This window comes from Planococcus citri, chromosome 1 (assembly GCF_950023065.1).
Source record: "Planococcus citri chromosome 1, ihPlaCitr1.1, whole genome shotgun sequence".
NCBI lineage: Eukaryota > Metazoa > Arthropoda > Insecta > Hemiptera > Pseudococcidae > Planococcus > Planococcus citri.
Window position 1 is genome coordinate 63,161,062 of NC_088677.1, and position 23,227 is coordinate 63,184,288.

The following is a 23,227-nucleotide window of genomic DNA, read 5'->3' on the forward strand; positions in this document are numbered from 1 at the left end:
CTATTTGTTCTAGATCTAGATACGCAAAACAAGTTGGCGCAAAACTTTATCTCATGTCAGCAAAACTAAACTGTGGTATAGAAGAATTCTTACGTTAGAATTGATTCAGCTCATGTTACAGTTACAAGAAGCCGAATAGCAAAGTAAACAGAACTGAGAGAAAACTCCCTCAGTAGAGGCGTAGCCTACACGTAATGTTCTAATAGTCGATAATGAGGAAGAAAATAATTTATCACAGCATAGAAAATGCTGTGGTAGTCCATCGCATTGATATTCATCATTCTCCTATTTATAGATTCCAAAATTTGTCAGTATTTTGTAAGTTTTATTATTTATCAATGTACTTTACCATATTCAACTGTGTTAATCTGTTAAATGCCTCATTACGAATCTGAGGATCGAATTTGCATTGTGTTAGAATAGCTAGATTTCTGATGTAGTGATGTATTGATTTGTCTCATTGTTGATCGAGTCGTATTGCCAGTAATTGAGCGTGTGTACGCGCATTGTTTCAATTTTAATACATTTTTTTTACTTCCTATTGTTATGTTGTTCTTTTGCACGATTTTAATTTTTCATCAACTTTTTTTTAAATTACAAGGCGAGTTGTTCATTTTCAGACTCATTCTGTTCTATGTACAGTTATTCTAATACATGATCTTGTGCGTTTCTAGTTACTTAGGTATTGCTTTTTTCCACCAATGATATTCGTCGATGGTGTGGTATCAGTGTTGCAAGAGTGGAGTAAGAGTAGGAGTAAGGAGTGCAAGGAGTGAGATTTTTTGAGGAGTATATGCTTGGAGTAGGAGCACTCCATGCTGTAGTGTGGAGCCATACTCCTATGCTGGAGTACTCCCACAGTTTCAAAAAGGAGTAGGAGTGGAGTTGGAGTGTTGCCAAATCAAAACTCCTTACTCCTCCTTTTTTTCCCAATTTTGTGACTAATTACATCAAAATGTTGCTGTTACTCGCGTTCGCGTATTTTTAATTCTTTTATTTGTTTATTTTACTTTTTTTCTCATTCGTTATCGCCAATGATACTATTTTATCAATTATTGATATACTTTTACCATCTTACATCTTTAATTCATGGATATAAACAATCACTCAATATCTGTAGAGTCAAAATTCCTGAAAAATAATGAAAAATGATAGGAGTAAGGAGTGGAGTAGGAGTGGAGTAAGAGTGTTGACAGTTCCTTTGGAGTGAGTAAGGAGTGGAGTATAATGAGTAAATTCTAAAACTAGGAGTGGAGAGTGGAGTTTGGAGTATGATGAAAATGCTTGGAGTAAAAACCACTCCTCCGGAGTGCTGAAACCGGCACTCTTGCAACACTGTGTGGTATAATTTACTATCGCACATAGAGTAGGTACAAAATTTACATCATTTTACCAATTATTCGTCTGTTTGAAGATGAATTATCGACTATCGCGTGATTATTATCAATAATTTATTGAAAGAGTTTTCAGTATCATGTTTGAACATGGATTTGAAAACTTGAACATGACCTATCAAAATGGTACAAAATTTCGCGCTGAGCTTGGAAATTGCAGTCATTTTTCACTTTGACCCCCTTGGTGGAGTTTTGCCCCCCTCCCTCCATAAAGTCAGAACATGGATTTGAAAACTTGGACGCAACCTATCAAAATGACATAAAATTTCGCGCTGAGCTCGAAAATTGGAATCAATTTTCATTTTAATCCCCTTCTCTCGCTCCTCATTTTTTTTGTTTGCATTTTTTGTATTTTTCATTTACTTTCTTTTTTTTGGTTTGTTTGTATTTTTTTCTCGTTTTTCATACCTATTTTGTATCTATTGATGTTGTTCCATTTTTCTTGTTTACCTATATTTTTTTCATCTTTCATTTTTTTTTCTTTCATTTTTTTTGCTTGCATTTTTTGTATTTTTCATTTACGTTCCTTTTTTTGGTTTGTTTGTATTTTTTTCTCGTTTTTCATACCTATTTTATATCTATTGATGTTGTTCCATTTTTCTTGTTTACCTATATTTTTTTCATCTTTCATTTTTTTTTTGCTTGCATTTTTTGTATTTTTCATTTACGTTCCAATTTTCTTATTCCTTTGTATTTTTTTTCTCATTCTTATATTTCTAGTTTTTTTTATTCATTTCATTTCGTTTTTTTTCATTTACATTTTTTGTATCTGTCATTGTTGTTCCATTTTTCTTGCTTGTATTATTTTTTCGTATTTCTTTTTTTCTTATTTCATCTGATTTATTTTCATGTATATTTTTTCAAGTTCTTATTTAACTGTTTTTTTTTTCATTTCATCTCCTTTTTTTCATTTACATTTTTTATATCTGTCATTGTTGTTCCATTTTTCTTGTTTTTCTTTTTTTATTATTTCATCTGATTTGTTTTCATTTTTTGTTCCAATTTTCTTATTTCTATTAGGAAAATAGGGTACGTTGAAATAATTCAACTAAGCATTGAGCAGTGGAAGCGTTTAACAAGTTTAATAACACCGTTTTTTTATTTACAAAAAAAAATATTTTACAAAAAATTGCAACATGAATACGTTGCATCAGAAAGACAAACAAGGAATGAACTTTCAGTTGCAAGTTCATGACTTTACAAAAAGGAATCTTTAGAACTGGACACAGCCAGTAAATATCGCGAGAATTTGGCGAAATACACTTGTATTCTCTAAAATAATGTAATTTTTACAGCCAAATATTTTTACCTAAATAATAGCGTCGGATCTAACTTTTATTTTTCTTAAAAATAAATATTTGCGAAATTTGTAACTGCAAAAATCGCAACACCGCCCCTCAGATTTACAATCACTTGAATGTAAAGCTGGCAACACAAAAAAAAATCATATCTAAACAAGAGGCGCGTGATAACATATTGTAAATAAACAAAATCAGTATTCTAAATTCTACAAAAGATTGTGAAAACGTACAATTGATCATTTATTCGTTGATTTGTAAAATATAAATTATTTAGAAATATGTACACGTTTATTAACCAATTTCGAATTCTATTGTTATAAAATATTCACATCGTTTTAATTGTTAAATCGTAATCAGAAAGAAAATTTGCACAAAGCAATTCTTTTCAAAAATACACTTGTAGGTAGGTATTTTGAACAAAAAAACTTTTGATTAGCAGTTCAAATGAACTACAGAAATCAAGAACAACTTCCGTAAGTCTAACTAGGTATCATCACAAACGTCACAAAATGATCGAGTACCTTAAATTTCCAAAATAGATCTTTGATGAGTTTTCGTTCACGTAAGTGAGTATCTCGTTGGGTTTTAATCATTGTAACATCAAACATTTCGATCTCTTTTAGATCGCATTTACCAAAAATACCATTTATCAAAACAAAAATCGAGTGATTAGCATGGATCACTCCTAAAATTCCGTAAGTACCAAAATTCATTTGAATTTTCCTTTTGTCTGTTTTACGAATATTTGATTCAATTGAATCAAAATTATTCACGAAATTTATTCTAGCATTTACCGCTGCTATGGTGGAGCTTTCAACAACTTTACAATACATCGAATCAGTGAATTTATTTGGATCACAATTTTCTTTTCTCGTTTTTACACAATTATCTCTAGTGGTCAGACCATTTAACAAATCGTGTTCATTGTTAACTTTCAAAATTTTGTTCACCAAACAGTAATTATCAAAATTATTCACTTTTGATACCGCCCCTATGTTGGAGCTTTCTACAAAACTATTTCTATTTTCGAGAACATTTACATTACCAAACAGATTCAATTTCAAATCAGATGATTTGAATTGAGTATTTTTGAAACCATTTCCTAAATTTACATTGTTTACATAATCGCGCAATAAATTATGGTTCGAATTCACACAATAAATTAAGTTCACCTTATTGTGACTTGAATCGTTTCCTCATACATCGAACTCTAAAATCTCTTTTCTAACGGAAGCAAAAGCGACATCGAAATCAATATCTTTTTCCCCCTCATCGATGGAGCTTTCATCATAGCTTAATACCACAATAACTACTGTAGTCCAGTAACTTTAGCAAAAAAACAGGGGCTATGGTGAATCTCTAGGTGGCAAGCTGATTTTTGGTATACTGGTCCATTTTGATGTCCTGAAAACGAATCCGAGGAGTCCCCTACTGTGCCGGGTGAGCTTTCCCCCAAATTGTGGATTTTAGCCACCCAAAATCGGTTTTTGGCAAACATCGAAAAATATTTACTCTAGCGCAAAAATGATTGAAGAATGTTGTTCTACGTCAAATTTCCGATCTATTGATATATCAACTGTCTTTCTCCCCCCCAAGGGGGGTGGAACTACAACCATTCAAAAAAGGGGGGTTTCCTGAAAAATACATAAAGGATATAGGCGCCTGAGGGAGGTGAAATGGTCCCCGAAAGCGTTCGAGTTGATATCAGCATGGAAGGTGGGTCCCATCGAGAAACTTCCGCGTGAAAAATTTCAGATCGGCACCACCTCCCCTTTTTGGGGAACCCCCCTTTTCTGTAATTTCAGTACCAATTTTCTCAGCCCCATTTCAACCGATTTTGAAAATTTTTCAGTATGTTATGTATATTCATAGTAGGTATCCTCACAAAAATTTTCAACCCCCCTCCCCTCATATTCACCCTTCAAAATGGTGTGAAAATGTGTCTTGGGGAGGGTTGGGGGTAAAATGGAAATTTCGGGGAAAATAACTAAGTATTAATGAGTAGGGTGTCGTTTTCTTATGATTCGATACCGCTGAGCACGAATATGACGTCAGATTTCTTGCTACACTCATCTAGCCCTCTCCACAGCACATAGCCCCCTCAATTTATACTATTGTTAAGAATAATGAAATGAGTTGAAAAACGCTATTTTGAGGAGTAAATATGAGGGGAGGGGGTTGAAAATTTTTTTGGGGATACCTACTATGAATATACATAACATACTGAAAAATTTTCAAAATCGGTTGAAATGGGGCTGAGAAAATTGGTACTAAAATTACAGAAAAGGGGGGTTCCCCAAAAAGGGGAGGTGGTGCCGATCTGAAATTTTTCACGCGGAAGTTTCTCGATGGGACCCACCTTCCATGCTGATATCAACTCGAACGCTTTCGGGGACCATTTCACCTCCCTCAGGCACCTATATCCTTTATGTATTTTTCAGGAAACCCCCCTTTTTTGAATGGTTGTAGTTCCACCCCCCTTGGGTGGAGAAAGCGAGTTGATATATCAATAGATCGGAAATTTGATGTAGAACAACATTCTTCAATCATTTATGCGCTAGAGTCAATATTTTTCGATATGTTGGTCAAAAACCGATTTTGGGGGGCTAAGATCCACAATTTGGGGGAAAGCTCACCCGGCACAGTAGGGGACTCCTCGGATTCGTTTTCAGGACATCAAAATGAACCGGTATACCAAAAATCAGCTTGCCACCTAGAGATTCACTATTCAATGCTAAAGTTACTGGACTACTGTAAGTTTTACGTAAACGTCTATCAAAATTTTGTCAAGTGATTCAATAATCAAAGTATTTATCCAAATAATATTCTCAAATTTTTTGATCTCAAAATTTAAAATTTTGAAATGGATTATTCCCAGAATTACATCACTGCTAATTCTTTCGACCAAAAAACGTTTTAAACGAGGTATACGATTGAAAACATTCAGTAATAAATTTCCGAAAATCAAAATACATTTTTCACCAACAATTACTTCAAATAAATATTCTAATTTTTTTCTTGTTTTCCAGAAACGATCGACAGGGTTTTTAACAAGATTTAAAATCAACGAAACGTTACTTGGGACCTGAGAAAAACTGTAGTAAACTACCGAAATATCACGAATTTTTGAGAATTCAACAGAATTCAATTCTGCGTTTACATCGCTTTTTCTAACCGTTGAAACCGTTTTTGAATTTTCATCAAATAAATTAATTATAAAATTACGTTTCCAAAATTTACACTTATCATTCGGGGGTAAAAAATCGAAAAATTCACTTTCGTTTTTAGCGTGAAAATTACTGTTACAATCTTGATTAAAATAATTACCGTTCATTTCTTGATTAAAAATTCGAAAATTATCCATATTCACCGTTTTACCACGTATGTTGCCGAAATTATCGTTCAATTTTCTTTTAAAAATTTTTGATTCGTTTAAAATGCAAAAATGATCGTCTGATGTTCGTTTTAAAAAAATATTCGATTTTCGTTTAAAAAGACCAATACCAACATTACCACAATAGTTTTCACTCTTTTCGGGAGGAACAATACTTGCGCCATCAATGAAATCGTCGTAGATTCTCGCGGAATTCGAATTATCATTATTGAAACAATCTTCGCCGTACCAAAAACTAAAATTCTGTCCTTTAGAAGAAAGATTGCCGTTTGTTTTCTCGTCGTTCTGCAAGTTCGAAAAAAGATTGTCGTTCGTTTTCTCACCGTTCTTACAAATGTCACAAAAAACTAACTCAGCGTTACCAATGTTGTCACAAAGACCAAAATCGCCATCACAAAGACTGCTCGAAAAATCACTGTTTTCAGCTGAAGATTCGTCATCGTGAACCGAATCTAAAAAATCGTTTACCACATCGTCGTCGTGAACCGAATTGGCCTTGGCATTGCTGCCGGAAAACTCGTTGATACGTACATCATCAGCATTCATGGCGGGAAACTCAACGTTATGTACGTCATCAGCATTTCTGCTAGAAAACTCATTACTGGTATACACATTGTCATTAGAAACGTTACCAAAATTGTTGAGATCGTCGTCGCTGCGGAAGCTCTCGTTTACTGCCTCACTACTCGTAAAATTGACAGAAAAATCGCGGTATTCATTCAAAAAATCACCTGATTCGCCGAATTCATCGCTCGCGTCGTCTTCATTACGAATTCGCAGTTGACAGTCCCAATAGATAGCGCTGCTACGAGCAATGAAACTAGGATAACATTTTTAATTACATGTATTCTTATGGGAGATTTGCGATTTTCAAAAATTAATTAAAAATCGTGTAATTATTGTAGGAGTGTAATTTTTACTTCAGATGAATGTTTAATTCTTCTACTTTTTGAGAAAATTTATAACAATTTCTTAAACATTGTTGTTCTTGTGAAAAAATTGCTTTGCACTTCCTATGTTTTTCAGCATTTCAGGATACAATAAACAATGCAAATACGTTGTAAATGCGGTGCAATTTTTTTACAAGAAAAACCATGTTTAAGAGATTGTAATAAATTTTCTCAAAAAGTAGAAGAATTAAACATTCATTTGAAGTAAAAATTACACTCCTACAATAATTACACGATTTTTAATTAATTTTTGAAAATCGCAAATCTCCCATAAGAATACATGTAACGAAAAATTATATCCTAGTTTCGTTGTAGTTCTGTTTCGACCGCTAGATGGCGACTACTTTGCTGTCAAGTGCGAATTAACATCGTTGCCTCGTATCCGATTTCCAAGGCTTCATGAACCGAACATACGCTTTTATTTGAAGCGTATTTCAACGCATTTTTCGAATCGCGAATTATTTTCTTGAGACGAGAACGGAGTGGATTACAGAACCACTCTCTGCTACCATATTAGGAAAATAGGGTACGTTGAAATAATTCAACTAAGCATTGAGCAGTGGAAGCGTTTAACAAGTTTAATAACACCGTTTTTTTATTTACAAAAAAAAATATTTTACAAAAAATTGCAACATGAATACGTTGCATCAGAAAGACAAACAAGGAATGAACTTTCAGTTGCAAGTTCATGACTTTGGACACAGCCAGTAAATATCGCGAGAATTTGGCGAAATACACTTGTATTCGCTAAAATAATGTAATTTTTACAGCCAAATATTTTTACCTAAATAATCGCGTCGGATCTAACTTTTATTTTTCTTAAAAATAAATATTCGCGAAATTTGTAACTGCAAAAATCGCAACAATTTCATTGTACATATTTTTTTCTCGTTCTTATTTTTCTGTTTTTTTTTCATTTCATCTCCTTTTTTCTTTTTTATATCTTCCATTTTTTTTGTTTTTTTTTCTTGTTTTTCTCATTTTTCTGTTTTTTCTTTCATTTTTGTATTTTTTTCCACCAATATTTTTTTTTATAAATCCTCATGTACAGACACTAGAGATGTGCACTTTTCAGAAAAGTAATTTTGGTGAAATGAAAAGTGAAAAGTTCATTGAAAAGTGTGAAAAGTTGTGAAAAGTGTGAAAAGTAAATCGTCTGAATCTCATATTAAAGCTCTCTGTAAGAGCTTCGAATTGATGTATTTTTTGACTATCTAAAACACACAAAAAAACAAAATCATTTTTTTCCACCTAATTAATCGAATAGTGGTAGTTTTGAGCCTTTCTAGAGCCTCTGACATTTTTGGGTTTTTCAGTTTTGAAAAAATGTTGTGAAAAATATCAAAAATGGGAACTAAATTGCGAAGGTGGAGGAGTGGAGAGAGTGAAACTTGATATTTGACTTCAGCAATGAGGTTAGTGATCTCTGATGAGTAAATTGATTGGTCACTCGCTTTTTTTTTAAAGTGAAAACTGAAAAGTGTAATGAAAAGTAGGAACTTTTCTTTTCAACTTTTCATTGAAAGAAAAGTACTTTTCACTTTTCACTTTTCACACTGCACATCTCTAACAGACACGTAATGTGCAAAGTGTTCATTTTCGTAGTTAGATTTATGGTCGGAGAGGGGGGCAAAACTCCACCGAGGGAGTGCAAATGAAAAATGAATGCAATTTTCGAGCTCAGCGCGAAATTGTATACCACTTTGATAGGTCATGTTCAAGTTTTCAAATCCATGTTCAAACATAGTCTTGAGAGGGGGGGGGGAGGAGGTGCAGATTGAATGAAAACTTTTGAAGCAAAAATATTCCCAAGCAACGAATATGAGATTCATTCTGATTGCGTACACATAAATCCTCAGTATCGACGTGTAATGTGCAAAGTTTGTTCAATATCATCGTTATATTCAGTTTGGGTGGCAAAACTCCACCGCGGGGGGTCAGAATTTAAAATGATTGCGATTTTTGTGTTCGGCGCGAAATTGTATACCATTTTGATGGGTCGCATCGATATTATCGAATTCACAATGCATTATTTAATTCGGGGGGGGGGGGGGGGCGGGGGAGTGGTAACAAGCCTATTAGTGCTCATAAAATCGCGTTGTGCAAGTATTTTTTCGCCGTTTTTGCGCAGTTGGGCTTCAAATAGCCCCGTCTAACAAACGTCCAAGAAATTGTTCGGTCCTCAGCCATATCGTAGACATGAGAGCCATTTTACCTTCAAAAATGGCCAAAAATGCATAAAAATCGCATTCAAAGTGCCATAGAATGCAGTTGTGCAGGGTTTCACGGAAAAAAAATACATATTTGGTATCGGGAGAAGTCCCCCAACACAACCCCGTCGAGTTTTTTCGGTCCCGACCATGTCCCCAAAATCACCTTTTTGAGGGTCCACTCCCTCGTTGTGCGGGGAAAAAATTTCAAAATTGCACTTTTCCAAATGGGGCAGGTAGTACCTTCATTTTGGCAGCGCATTTTTTTGGTCCCCGAAAAAAAAATACAAAATCAACTTCTAGAGCACTTTTTCGTGTATGGATTATAGTCTAGTAGCAGAAAGTTGGGACTTTCTGGCAGTTTTAACTGAAATGCATTGGGGAGACCTTTTTTTTTGGGTGGATGCAGGAACTTCAGAGAAGTCAATTTTTCTACTCTCCAACTTTGGTCGGAGAAAGGAAAAGGTCAATGATCTGGCCCAAGCTGCGAAAACTTTTGAAAATTCATAATTCAAGAAGTAAAAATCCATGGTTTTTGGTAATTCTTTGATTTTTTTCTGGTTGCACAATTTCTTCCAAACATTCCCGAATTTTTAAATTTTTTCCGACTCACCGAATTTTCCCCAAAAATTATCTGATTTAATTATACGTATGGTATGTAATAAAATTTGATTTTTCGTTTAAAATAAGTTTTTGGACCGAATGAGATTGTAAAATTGTCTTGTGACGTCGCATTTCAGATCCCTATGGTATTTTTAGGGGAAAAACTCTTCAAATGAAACATTTTCCTCCAAAATTTCTCGTGAAGTAAGGTCACACCTGATTCTTTTTTTTTTTTTTTTCGATTAGCCGATTCAAAGCATGGAATGGAAAATCAAAATTCCAACTGCAGCCTTTTTCAGCTGAAAATTTTAAATTTTCAAATTAGCTGAAAAAAGATCATCTCTCGAAGTCCGCAACTTTGTAGAATAAGATAATGAATGAATTTTTTCATCAAACGAGCACCATTTGATCGTACCTAATGTACCGAAGCATTAATGTTTTCCCATTGAATATTAATTCACCTTTTAAGTACGATGCGTTTTAATTTATTCGTACGTTTAATTTATGGTCGATCGGAACAATGCGTTTCTCTGTAGATCAGATTACCATCGTGATGTCTTAATTCATCCCGAGATGGATACGCGTATTACTGCTATAAGGCTGCCGCTGCTTGGCTGCGCGTCGCATCGACGAACCCATCTACCTATACACCCGTCCTTTGGTTTGGTCATTTGAATAATTGAAAGAGAGCGTGAGTTTTGATTTGAAACAGTTTTATTGCGGTATACGCATGTATGAGTATTGAAACAGCCGGTGTTTTTATTTACGACTCGGATACGCGTATGTACGAGTACGTAGTATCCACATTCACCACTATATCCACTATCCAGCATCCACTACACGTAAAATGAACTCCAGGTTTAATGAGAATGGAAACAGTGATTCGTTCGATGCTGCTTGTCGTACCAACAAAACATTTCATGCTGTTCTGTTGGTACTTCATCGCGTTACAGAACACTTTAGATTCGTATAACAATAATGTCATGGCAACTCGCTACAAGTGCTTTATTTCAAACGCAAACGAGTTATCATTTATTTGCAACAGCAAGATATACGTATCCGGTGCCTTTTGATGCACAACTGGATGCTGCTGGTCGATAATTCACTCTCGGAATTTTTTTTTAAAAAAAAACTTCGATTTGTAAAAAAAAAAATGCAACTCTCTAGTGAAAGAGAGAGTGAGTAATGTAGTAGGACAGGAAGACTGAAGAGGGTTTGTGCATTCCATGGCAGGTATTTTATTTGGGTTATAATGCACTTTTTGTGTGAAAAAAAAGAAATTTTTAGATGGATGAAACTTCTTGGCTAAAAAAAAAGAGAAAGACGCCGATGAATTCAAAAGATCAGCGTGATCTCTGTTGGATGTACACGTTTTGCAAATGTCCCGTTAGAATGCACCTGTTAATCTGCGAGTGAAAAGTAGAGTAAAGATGAACGTGAAGTAATTCGCGGTGGTCTAGGTGTGATGTGATTTATGGTTTGTCCTAAAGTCAACTTGAATGACGAAATTTTCCCTATAGGTGGTAAGTCGAAGATTCAGTTCGGTTTTCCAAGTGTTCAAAAGAGTGCAATTTTTTCCTTTTTATACCAATCAGATTCAGTGGCTTTCCCCTTCCCTCTTCTTTCCCTCGCGTTTATCCAGCTCCCTCCATAGATTTTTCCAACATTAACAAATCATTGACTACTCTTTGATACGTATTCGTAATTCAAGATCAAGATCAATGACCCGCACATCATCATATGTGTTTCCCAACATCGATCAAATTAAATCTCAAAGACTTGGGTTAAAATTTCCTCGAATAAGTCGGACGAAAACCTTGTAATTATGACCAAATCGATGTAAGAAAAAAAAACTAGCACTAAATCAACCAAATAGCGGGTGTAATCGTATAAAAATCTCATTTCCTGCCAAAATTCTGGAAAACTTATTACAGCTTGGCCTTTCACTCTAGTTTATGTATAAAGTTGTCAACTTGCGCTGCTGTAGTGGATAATTATCTTAGGAGGAGGCATTTCTTCCTACCTACGTAACCTACGTATGCAATAAGTCCTCTTAGACCGGAAACGAAGGAGGCAATTCGAAGACGAATGAAAAAAAATCCAAACCAGTCATCAACAAGTGACACAGCTCGTAAGCCAAGCTCGCGGTACGAAAACACAAACGACGAATCGAGTTTAATTAAAAAGTAGAGAAATGCACGATACGATACACGCAATGATAGTGAAATTTTTTTGGTCAGTTTAGGTGAAATGAGAATGAGAGCCGAGAGAAAAAGAAATACAGGTATAAAAAAAAAGCGTGCGTGTGTTGAAAAATGAACCACACATATAGGTATAGGGTATAGGTGGACTGGGGGAATCGGAATAAGAGCTATGTGGAAATACGTATAGGGGGCTGAGGGGTGGAAGAAGAAAGGGAAAAAAAGAGAACCGTCGTAAAAGCAAATAGCGTGGTCGATAATACTCTGGGTATACACGTTATCAGGGCTTATTTGAGCGCGATCGTTAAAGGTATACGAGTGTAAGGTACAAAAGGTGATACCCCGCTGACATTTTCTGGTCACCAATAAGCAAGTTCGCGTGCTTTTCGAACTTTGGCGATAAATCTTCGACTTTAGTTTCCCGTGTACTAGCTTTGGTCTAATTTTTAATTATTATTTCGCGCAAATAGCAACAACCTGGAGCCAACGAAATGCGAGGGTGTTGGGGTGAAGTGGGGAGAGGTGGTATGTAACTTTTTAAATCGTGATTTCGTTGATAAACTCGAAATAATAATCTGAAAATCGGTTTCTTTGATGGAGTTCATCTTCCCTCCTCCCCCATTCTCCACGAATTGATTGTGGCCATTTTCGAGACTGATCTGGAATAATATAGACAACAGTTTAATTTTTTCAGTGCTGATTTGGAGTTTCTCTAAAAAGCTAAAAATGCAGCTGAAAGAGGCACTTTTTCAAAACTTGAAATTTCATAGCTATCTCAAAACAATTCCAAAGTCGCTCATTTCGATTAAAAAAAATTCAAAACCACCTCGTACCCTTTCCCTTTTTCTTTATTCGACCACCAAATTCAACTACAACAATGAGGATGTCTTAAGCAAAAATAATTGGGTATGCTACAGAAAAAAAACTTTATCTGGAAGCTTCATATCGGCCGCAAAATGATCGCAATAAATTCGAAGGGTTCACTCTATTACGGTGGAAGTTAGTTATAAACCCACTTGATGACTTCTGGTGATATTTGTCACAAAGAAGTCACCAGAATTCACCAAGGAGTCAACAGTCATTCAAAAAAAACTTCTAGGGTCATGAGCACATTCTGGTGATTTTTTCATCATAAATCCGCCTAAAAAAAGTCAAAAACTCACTAGGTGACTTCAGAATCTGTCACCAAGAAGTCATCAGAATTCGCCGAGGAATCACCAGACACTCGAAAAAAATTTCAAGAGCCATGAGGACATTCTGGTGATTTCTTCATCAACATATCGCCATAAAAAGTACAATGAACCAACTTGCTGACTTCTGGTGAATCTGTCACCAAGAAGTCACCAGAATTCCCCACAGAGTCACCATACATTCAAAAAAAATGTCTAGTGTCATGATGACATTCTGGTGATTTTTTCATCACAGATTCGCCTTAAAAAAAAGTCAAAAAACCACTTGGTGACTTCTAGTGAATTTGTCACCAAAAAGTCACCCAAATTCACCAAGGAATCACCAGGGTTGGAAAAAATTTCAAGGGCCTTGAGGACATTCTTGTGACTTTTTCATCATAGATTCGCCTAAAAAACGTCAAAAAATCACTTGGTGAGTTCTGGTGAATCATGTCACCAAGAAGTCATCAGACATTTGAAAAAAATTTCAAGGGCCATGAGGACATTCTGGTGATTTCTTCGTCAACAATTCGCTATAAAAAAAAATACAAAAAACCCACTTGGTGACTTCTGGTTAATCTGGTGAATCTGTCACCAAGAAGTCACCAGACATTCAAAACAAATTTCTAGGGCCATGAAGACATTCTGGTGATTTTTTCATCACAGATTTAACATTAAAAAAGTCAAAAATCACTTGGTGACTTCTGGAGAATCGGTCACCAAAAAGTCACCAGAATTAACCGAGGAGTCACCAGACATTCGAAAAATAATTCAAAAGTCATGAGGACATTCTCGTAATTTTTTCACCAACAATTCACCATAAAAAAGACAATATTCGAGGACATTCTTGTGATTTTTTCATCATAGATTCACCTTTAAAAAAGTCAAAAAAATCACTTGGTGAGTTCTGGTGAATCGACCACCAAGAAGTCACCAGAATTCACCAAGGAAACACCAGCTATTTAAAAAAAATTTTCAAGGGCTTTTCTTCACCAACATTTTGCTATAAAAAGTAAAATGAACCCACTTGGTCACTTCTGATGAATCTGTCACCAAAAAGTCACCAGAATTCAAAAAGAAATCTGGGGTCATGAGGACATTCTGGTGATTTTTTCATCATAGATTACCCTAATAAAAGTCAAAAAACCACTTGGTGACTTCTGGTGAATGTGTCACCAAGAAGTCACCAGAATTTGTCGAGAAGTCACCAGACATTCGAAAAATTTTCATAGGCCATGAAGACATTCTCGTGATTTTTTCACCAACAATTCACCATAAAAAAGACAATATTCGAAGAATTTTGTTGCTTTTAAGCTGACCATGAGATACGGGATTTACTTGCTGTAATGGACCCACCAATTTTCGACAAAAGTCAGTTTTTGTTGAAAGTTGCAGATCGGATCTAAAATGATAGCAATCGATTTCAGGAATCTACATTTTTTCTTCCTCCTTTCCCATTCGTCTAGATTTTGGTGGCGCAGAACTTAGCAGATAGATGAAAAAACTGCAGTACTAAATCAAAAAGCACCCTGTTCAGAAGCTATCTCATCTACACGTTAGCATTTTGCTACCTGGGCATTTCCACAATCGACCCGAATAAAACACCGGTACAGCCAATCAAGCCCGCCAAACAAGGTTAGGCTAATACAACACACATTTTTAAAAAAAATCTCAACTCATAAATATCCTCGAATAGGTACAGTTATGTTTAACACCAACCTAAACGTGTATTGAAAAAATAAAAATCATTGTTATTTGGTTCACGATGAGTAATAAATCCTGTCAAGATTTACACTTTGATTGAGATTTCTATCTAAATTGATACTTGAAGACATCTCACCCCGTTCGAGTATTTCTTTTTCTTTTTTTTAATAGCTGTCTATCACGCATTGGTCCCGAGTCCGGGTATAGATCCATTATAAAAGAGTAGGTACACCTTCACAAATGTACACAAATATACCCCTGGTCCCTGGTTGTAATACTATACTCGTCTATACGTCTACACACACGTCCTAAAATACCAAAAACACGAAACGAAACATTTGTCGACATTGGTTGTTGAATTTCGATCAGAATTTTAGAGAGAGAGAATGAGAGAGAGAACGAGATGAACGAGGAGCACGACAACGAGAACCGTTGCGTTGTCATTCACCGAATACACAAAACTTTCGGACAGGTGGCGTCTAAAAAATTAGTAAGCCATACGATACTTTTGGCTTTGGTAGTTTTGTGATGTTTTTGGTTACACATTCAACATGTTTACGTATTCAGATAAAATACGGTTCTCGTCAAACTGTTCCATATTCATGGTCGATATAGTAATGTTAAACGTTTCAATGTACGAGCTGCGAAGTGAAGTTTTTGCCTCGTGCTTTTTTCCATCTCTTTCTCTCCGCTTCTAGCTCCTCTCCGATGTACCTACTCGTACATGGATTCTTTCACAGCACAAAGTGCAAATGTGTCGCAGGATTTGTTCGATACATATATTTTGCCGAAAGAAACCATGCTCCAAGTCGAAGAACACCGTACCTACGCAATTTTGCGACGCGAGAAGATTCCCCGAGAGAATTATCAACGGTTCGGAATTATGGGAATTGGGGTAAGAAAAACGTGATGTTTATCTTTGTTAGCTGTGTTTCGCTCTTCTCGCGCGACTCTCTTTTTTCTGCGCTTCTCGAATATAAAGGAATTATTCAACGAGTACCGTATACGAGTAAGCGAATTGTATGTGATTTGTGTGGTAAAAATGGATATGGTGGCTTTATACGGGATAATGAGCGATACATCGAGAGTCATTGACGATTCAATGGATATTCGCCAAACACGAAGGGAATTTTTTACCGCCACATAATTATTGGGTATAGCCAGTCCGAAGGACGCTGGAGAGAAAAAAAATGACTGCTGCATCTCTCGCACTCGCTCGCAAACGGATTTTATTTACGGGTTTGAAATACGTCCAAGTTGGACAATTTCCGGCCCTAATCGAAGTGTTTCAATGTAAATAGCATTTGCGGCTTTTAGCCGGACCAGCGCGGGCTCCGCAGCTTTTATACTTGTTTCAAAATGTTATATTGTCACGTCGAGCCTTTGGTCATTTAAAAGCCAAACACGTGCTTGGTTGGTTTCTCGGCGTAGAAAGAAGCATCCGCGTGCAGAGGTGAAATGTAATTAGAATGCACGTGCCAATGGTCCGACCGGAGAGAACGAAAGAATTTTCTCAAAACGAGAGCAAAATTTTCCGCAAGCACGTTTGTAATTAAAAAATAACAAATTTTATTATTTCGCAGCTTCGTGGCTGCAAAACAGCTCTGCTAAAATCTTCCGTCGACAATCTCCAAGGTAAGAGCGGTCGTCTAGATGCGAGATTTCAAACGATACTCTTGTGCGCGGCGGTTCATGTTTCGCGTATTTGCGAATAAACATGTCAACGTTACCAGAAAACGTGCTCGCAATAAATTCGCTCAATTAATGCGCAAGCTACTTTTGGTTATCTAATTGACGAAGTAAAATTACCTTGTGCTGTGCCGTGTATATATGTACGTACAATGGTGTTGTTTTGAGCAACGTGTACCACCGACGTTGTATTGCTCAAAGCATGTACTAATGGGCAGTATCATCCAATTTTCAGCTAGGGTACAGCTCCAAAGAGGGTCCAATCTCAAGTAAAAATCAACACCAACCGTTGTAAAACTCATTCAAAAATGACCTTGCGACGTATAAAAATGAAATGAAATATTTCGCGGAAATCAAATATTTCGATGGATATGTATTTTGGACATTTCTGTAGAATTTTGAGCTCAAAATTGAGTCTTGATTTTCTTAATTTTTGAAAAAGGGTCACGCGACCTATCAAAATGGGTTAAAATTAAGCGAGAAATTCAAATATTGTATTTGAAATGTTTTTTAAGTAGGTAGCTATACTTGGGTAGAAAAAAATTCTAGCTCAAAATTGAGTCGCGATTTTCGAAATTTAAAAAAAATTGTCGTGTAATTTGTCAAAATTGGTTGAAATTTTGCGAGAAATTCAAATATTTCCATCAAAAATTCATTTTGTATTTTTGAAGAAATTCCAAGTGTCAAGTAATTCATCAAAATCGGCCACGTAAAGTGAAAATTCAATGTTGTAATATATATTATCTTAAAAATTTCAAATGTCTGGAAGCAAAACAAACTCGTATCCGTATCCTTTTTTTCTATTTTCAGTTCAACTTGAAAAATTTACTCAGTTCTGAGTTCAAAATTCTTTTTAAAAAAACTTGATAGAAATTTCTGATTTTCTCCCGAAATTTCAACCCATTTTAATGAGTTGTAAGTCCTATGATATTTTTTCAAAAATTTCAGTAATCGAAAAACCAATTTTGAGATCAATTTTTTTTAATTCTAAAAAAAAAAAACGTACCTACTTTCTCACATTTTAGTCTTGTATATTTTCGAGAAACCAACTGAATTTTCGGCAACACTGAAATTCGGTTGGTATGTACTTTTCCAGTAAAGCATATACGAAAGTCTGTTTTCAGTATAACATCGACTATAAAAACCAAATTTCCCCATTTTTAGCTGATCTAGAATATTCCGTACATATAAGATCTTAATTTTTAGCCATTATTTTCAATTTTTTTTTTTTTTTTTTGAAGGCTTAAAAATGGATCAGACCTCCAGCGATTTTTCAATTTTCTCGAGAAATTCCAAATCGTTCTGGAGGAGTTAGAAATGAACTGATCAGACCAGATCAAATCCAATCATTTTCCTCTGGGTTTCCAAAAATTTTCGGTAATTTTTGCATCATTTTACACATTTTTTTATAACTTTTTTTTTCGAATTTCTCAACGACTGTTTCAAAGCAGTTTGCCAATATTCTGAACGAATTTCGTGAAAATAAGCTTGTCACGAATTCTTTCCCAGTTTTCATGACGAATCGTGACCTAAAATTCATTATCGACAGTTATTGATTCGGTCGCAAAAGATTCCCTCATAAACGACGAATCCTTTGAAAACAACTGAATAACTTGAAAATCAAATCATAGGTACGTATAATATGCAACACGACAATACAAAACGAAGCATAATTTAAGCTTCCAAGTGCCAATGAAAATTATGAATGATTCGTTCCTGAACGATTTTTCTCCTGCGAGCAAATCGTTCACGAACAAATGAATCTCTGAAAAAATCAAATTGTGAGTAGATGGAATGACGAAACTCGACAATTTTTATCTGATCATTAAAAACTCAATTCAATTCGTTCGCGAACGATTTTTCTGCTGTGAGCAAATCGTTCGCGAACGAATGAATCATTGAAAAATCAAATTGTGAATTGTGTGTAGATGACATGATAAAAGTTGACAATTTCAACCTCAACATAAAAAACTTGATTCAATTCGTTTGCGAACGATTTTTCTCCTCTGATCAAATCGTTCGCGAACGAATGAATCACTCTAAAATCAATTTTGTTGATCAGATGACGAACCTTGACAATTTTTATCCCATCATCAAAAACTGGATTCAATTCGTTCGCGAACGATTTTTTTTCTCCGAGCAAGTCGTTCGCGAACGAATGAATCGCTGAAAAATCAATGTAAACGACATGATGAAACTCAATCAAATCGGATGAAAGAATAGGTACCATGAAACATGACAAGTTGACAGTATACTAATCTACTTGTATGGACAAAAATAAGCTCATTTGGTATTGATTCGGTTGCGAACGATTTGCTCAGAGAAAGTAAATCGTTCGCGAACCAATGAATCACTAAAACATCGAAATTCGAATTTTAGTTAGATATAAGGGACGTTCCGAAAATTGGACGGTTTTTTCTCATAATCAAAAACTGGACTCAATTCGTTCGCGAACGATTTGTTCAGAATCTACGAATCATTCGAAAACAACTGAGTTATGACTAAATTAAATTCAGTGAAAGGGAACGTGGCAACATTTGCCTTTTTTGGGTGCAATTGCATCAATAAATTCCTGTTCGAATGACGGGATGAACACTGCTAGTTCTTTTTATAAAATTGTCCTACAATACATATGCATATACTGTAGGTACTTACCTACAAGAGATGAGATTGTTTAAAAATTTCATTTAAAAGTTTCTTTTTGAAACAAAATTAAAAAAGAAACGCTGAAGCCTGAATTCATCATCTCAAAACTCTTCTCCAAAAAAAAAACAACAACAACAACAACAACAACCTCGCGAATAAACAAATTAAAACGAAATATATCTTATATCTAAAGCTCACTAAGAAGAGGATGTTAATTCTTGCATAGGGAAATCCGCCTTTTCAATTACCTAGGTACGTACAAGTTCAAGTGCATCGTTTAATTAACGTTTAATTAAAATAATGAAACAGAATGATAAGAATTAAGAATAGTATATTGTACTAGGTGTATAATTCTTAATAAAAATGAAAAATAATCCGTTAGCCGGTTTAATCTTTCTAATGTGAGATTCTATTATTCAACTCGGTTAATGCTGCGAGAATAATCGAAGGAGAAGCTCGAATGCATTGTTCTAGGGAGCGAGTATATTTCTCAATGCTTTACTTTCTAAATAGGAATTAATTTAAAATTGATAATAGATTGTGACATTGTGTCATTGTATAGGCACGAGTGATGCAAAAAGCACCTATTTGATTTTTGGAAACCCTGTATAGCGAGGTAGATAAATCTGAGCATAATAACTTGCGATATTGTATTGGTAGAGGAGTGTAGAAATTCAAGGCGATCGTTGTCACCGTAGGCGACTATGGCAATCTTTCGTATTCTTTTATTAGACTTTTTTTTTCTGCCTCTCTTTCATTTCTACATTTTATTAAGCCATTCTTACGCCAAATAGATACACAAAAGCCAGTCTAAGGATGAAAATAACCATAATAAGTAAACTTTGGTTCATTTTTGATCTTTTAGGTCCCCTTTTTGCATAGTACTCTGGTCTGGCGCATCGGTTAAATCTGCCGGCCGTAGGCCGCAGGCGGCCGCGACTCGAAGGTACACATAATAAAATATGTCGTAGACGTCCGATCTGCTTTATATCAGCAGCAAGCAGCGTGCACCGTTTCGACATACACACGCGTTTCCCTCTCTATAGAGAGCTATACAACATTCGCTATTGTCAAAGGAAAGCAAGCGCAGGTAAAAACCATTGTTCGATTCAGGTCTGCCTGTGCCTATATGTATCTACCTCCGCATACTAATAGAGGTTTAACTACACGTTAACCGAACACCTGCCCGACTCGCATATGAGGTAGCTTTTTCACAAAATCGTATCGTAAAATCTACCTACACTTCCGAAATAAAGAGAAGAAAAAAACAACGAAAAAAAAAATAAAAGGAAAACGATTCGATTTCTAACCGCGATAACTGACTTTTTCCTCGTCGTAAGGTGTCACGAATTCGTATACACTTTAGATAGGTACCTAAGCTACGTATAGCGATTGCAAAATATAAAATTTCAAATTAGGTACACTAAGCGCCAGGAAATTACGATATAAATACTCCGGATAAAATGTAATTTAGATTTTCGTTTAGATAATCTAACTCGCTGCTAGTAATTTTCAAGCTCGACTCAAATCGCGACTAAATTTGCGACAAATTGTCATGTAAATTTAATCAGCGACTGGCATACTAAAAAACAACAAGGTGAATTAGTCTGCCAGACTTACTAATAATTTGTACCTCAATTTCGAGTACAAACCTTAAGTATGGTACCTTAACTCAAGGACTCTTGTATAGAAATTACAAATTGGGTAGAAAATTATTCGTACTCGGTGGTATAATAACCTCAGGATCAGCCTTGGAAAAAAGTACATTTAGAAGTGGAATATTTACGATATCAATTTCATACGAGTAAAATCTTTCTTTCGCTAAAAAGTTGGCATTCAGGTACAAATGGAATAGAAGTGTTTTTTGGCGAGGTGAAAATTCGAGAGGACGAGGTAGAGGGTAAAAATTAGCATAAAATTGATTGTTGACGAAAATTACAAAATTACAAAGTAATCTGGGTATTTATGGAACTTTTGGGTATAAGAGAAAATGAGACAAATTAAGAAAACTGGTGAATTCATCCAAAAAAAACCTTTACTGTATTTTGGTTTTTAAATAAAATCATCCTAATCTAGCTGTATTCATGCCCGCCCTCACATTGGCTGACCTACCAAAAAAATTCAAAAAGAAAAAAAATTTTAAAATCTATTGTAAAAAAAAATTAATTCTTTTGAAACATTTTTCATTTTTGAAAACAAAAACCAGCAAAAAATCGTCATTTGGTTGATCAAAATTTTCGATAAGTAATTTACCTTGAAATTTAAATCTCTGAAGTAAATTCTATTCAAAACAGAAACCTCATGAAAAAATTTCTATAGTTTGAAAAAAAATTGAACTTGGACCAACGAAATTTTATTAACTGAATGTATTTCACAAATTTTCTGCCTTCTCCTCCTTCTGTGTCTTCTTAGCCTCTGATTTAAAAAAAAAAAAATAATAAAAAAATAAGAATTACAAAAGTACATAAAAATAACTTATTCGAACTCAGCAACCTTGAATTAATTTGAAATCCTATGCCACATCTTAATCAATTAAGTACCTGACTATCTACCCTGTCTAATGTAGATCTCATTATTCGAAAAATGGGAGGAACATTCAAAAACATGTTGATACTTGACATTTTCAATTCTGAATTTCAGTTTTCAAATTTTGACAATTTTAAAAAAAAATAAATTCGGCTAATGAAAAAATGTGCATAATTTGATCGAAATAAAAAGCTGAAATTTAGTTCATCACAAATAACCGAAATTTCATGTATAAAACTTGGACACTGACGAAAAATAGAAAGTCCATTCCTTTTTTTTCAAATTTTGCCAATTAGATTGAATTTTGAACGATTGGGTGAGAACTCAGTTCAAATTTCTGAGTTTTATTCAGAAGTGAAAACAGTGTATAAAAAATACTCAATTTTCAAATTTTCAACAAAAGAATTTTAATTTTTAATAATCGATAATTTAAAAATGTTCAAAATGTACAAAATTTCAAAACAATTAATTTTTCAAATTGTCAAGTGATTGATGAAAATTATTGAAATTTTTCTTACTGCCTAATTCAATTCACTAAGGTAAGGTGGGGTAATTCCGATGGCAAAATTAAAAATTTTAGCAATTTCTCATTTTTTGGATTTCCTGTACATTTTGGGGCAAAAATGATGTAACAACTTTATTCCTACGTCCTTCAGCTACACATTGACTATATTGAAGAGTGATTTGTGTGAAGGCTTCATACATATAATTGAAAAAACATTTTGGAAGATTGAGTTATCAGAATTACCCTAAAAATGGGGTAATTCCGATAACGAGTTTTATAAGGAAAGTAATTCTCCCAGGGTAATTCCGAGCCAGTAATGTTGAAATATACCATTTATTGCATATTTAGGTTTTTATTTCATGTAAATTGAATCATTAGAACAAAAATTAAATTTTTTTTACAAATATGCATTTTCAAGGCATAATTTTTGAAAACTAGACCAATTAGAGAAAAATGCCCTGTTTTGAAGATTTTCTTTGATAATTTTGACCCCCTAAAACTATAATACATTAAAACAGAGAAAAAAACATTGCAGGATAATTTTGCTGGGGCTATCGGAATTACCCCGCGGCATGAAAAATGATCGACATGTTTAATAATTCAATGCCACCAAACAAATAATTATAAAAGCAAAATCAAAAGAGGTACTGACACTTTAACACGTATTCATCAAATATCAGCTTCTAAATAGAATTTTTCAACAAGTTTTGAACGTTAAAAACAAGTTTCAAAAGTGCACTGTTTTTTGCGGCAAAGGATTTGGGCATTCAGATTTTTAACACTGCACAGACTTGACAAAACAGAGCAGATGAACCATCTGATCATTAATGGGTGTAGGTTAGCACTAAAACTACCTATTTTCTTCATCACTTGTGCCAAAATGTGTTTTGCAACAAAGCTAGGGCTTGCTATCGGAATTACCCCATATCGGAATT

General features: G+C 34.7%; 1 protein-coding gene across 3 annotated transcripts in view; it reads left to right on the top strand.

Moving 5' to 3' along the window:
- Nucleotides 1-23,227, top strand: part of LOC135833255 (leucine-rich repeat neuronal protein 1-like) — a 579,754-nt gene that overhangs the window by 416,629 nt on the left and 139,898 nt on the right. The window lies entirely within an intron of this gene.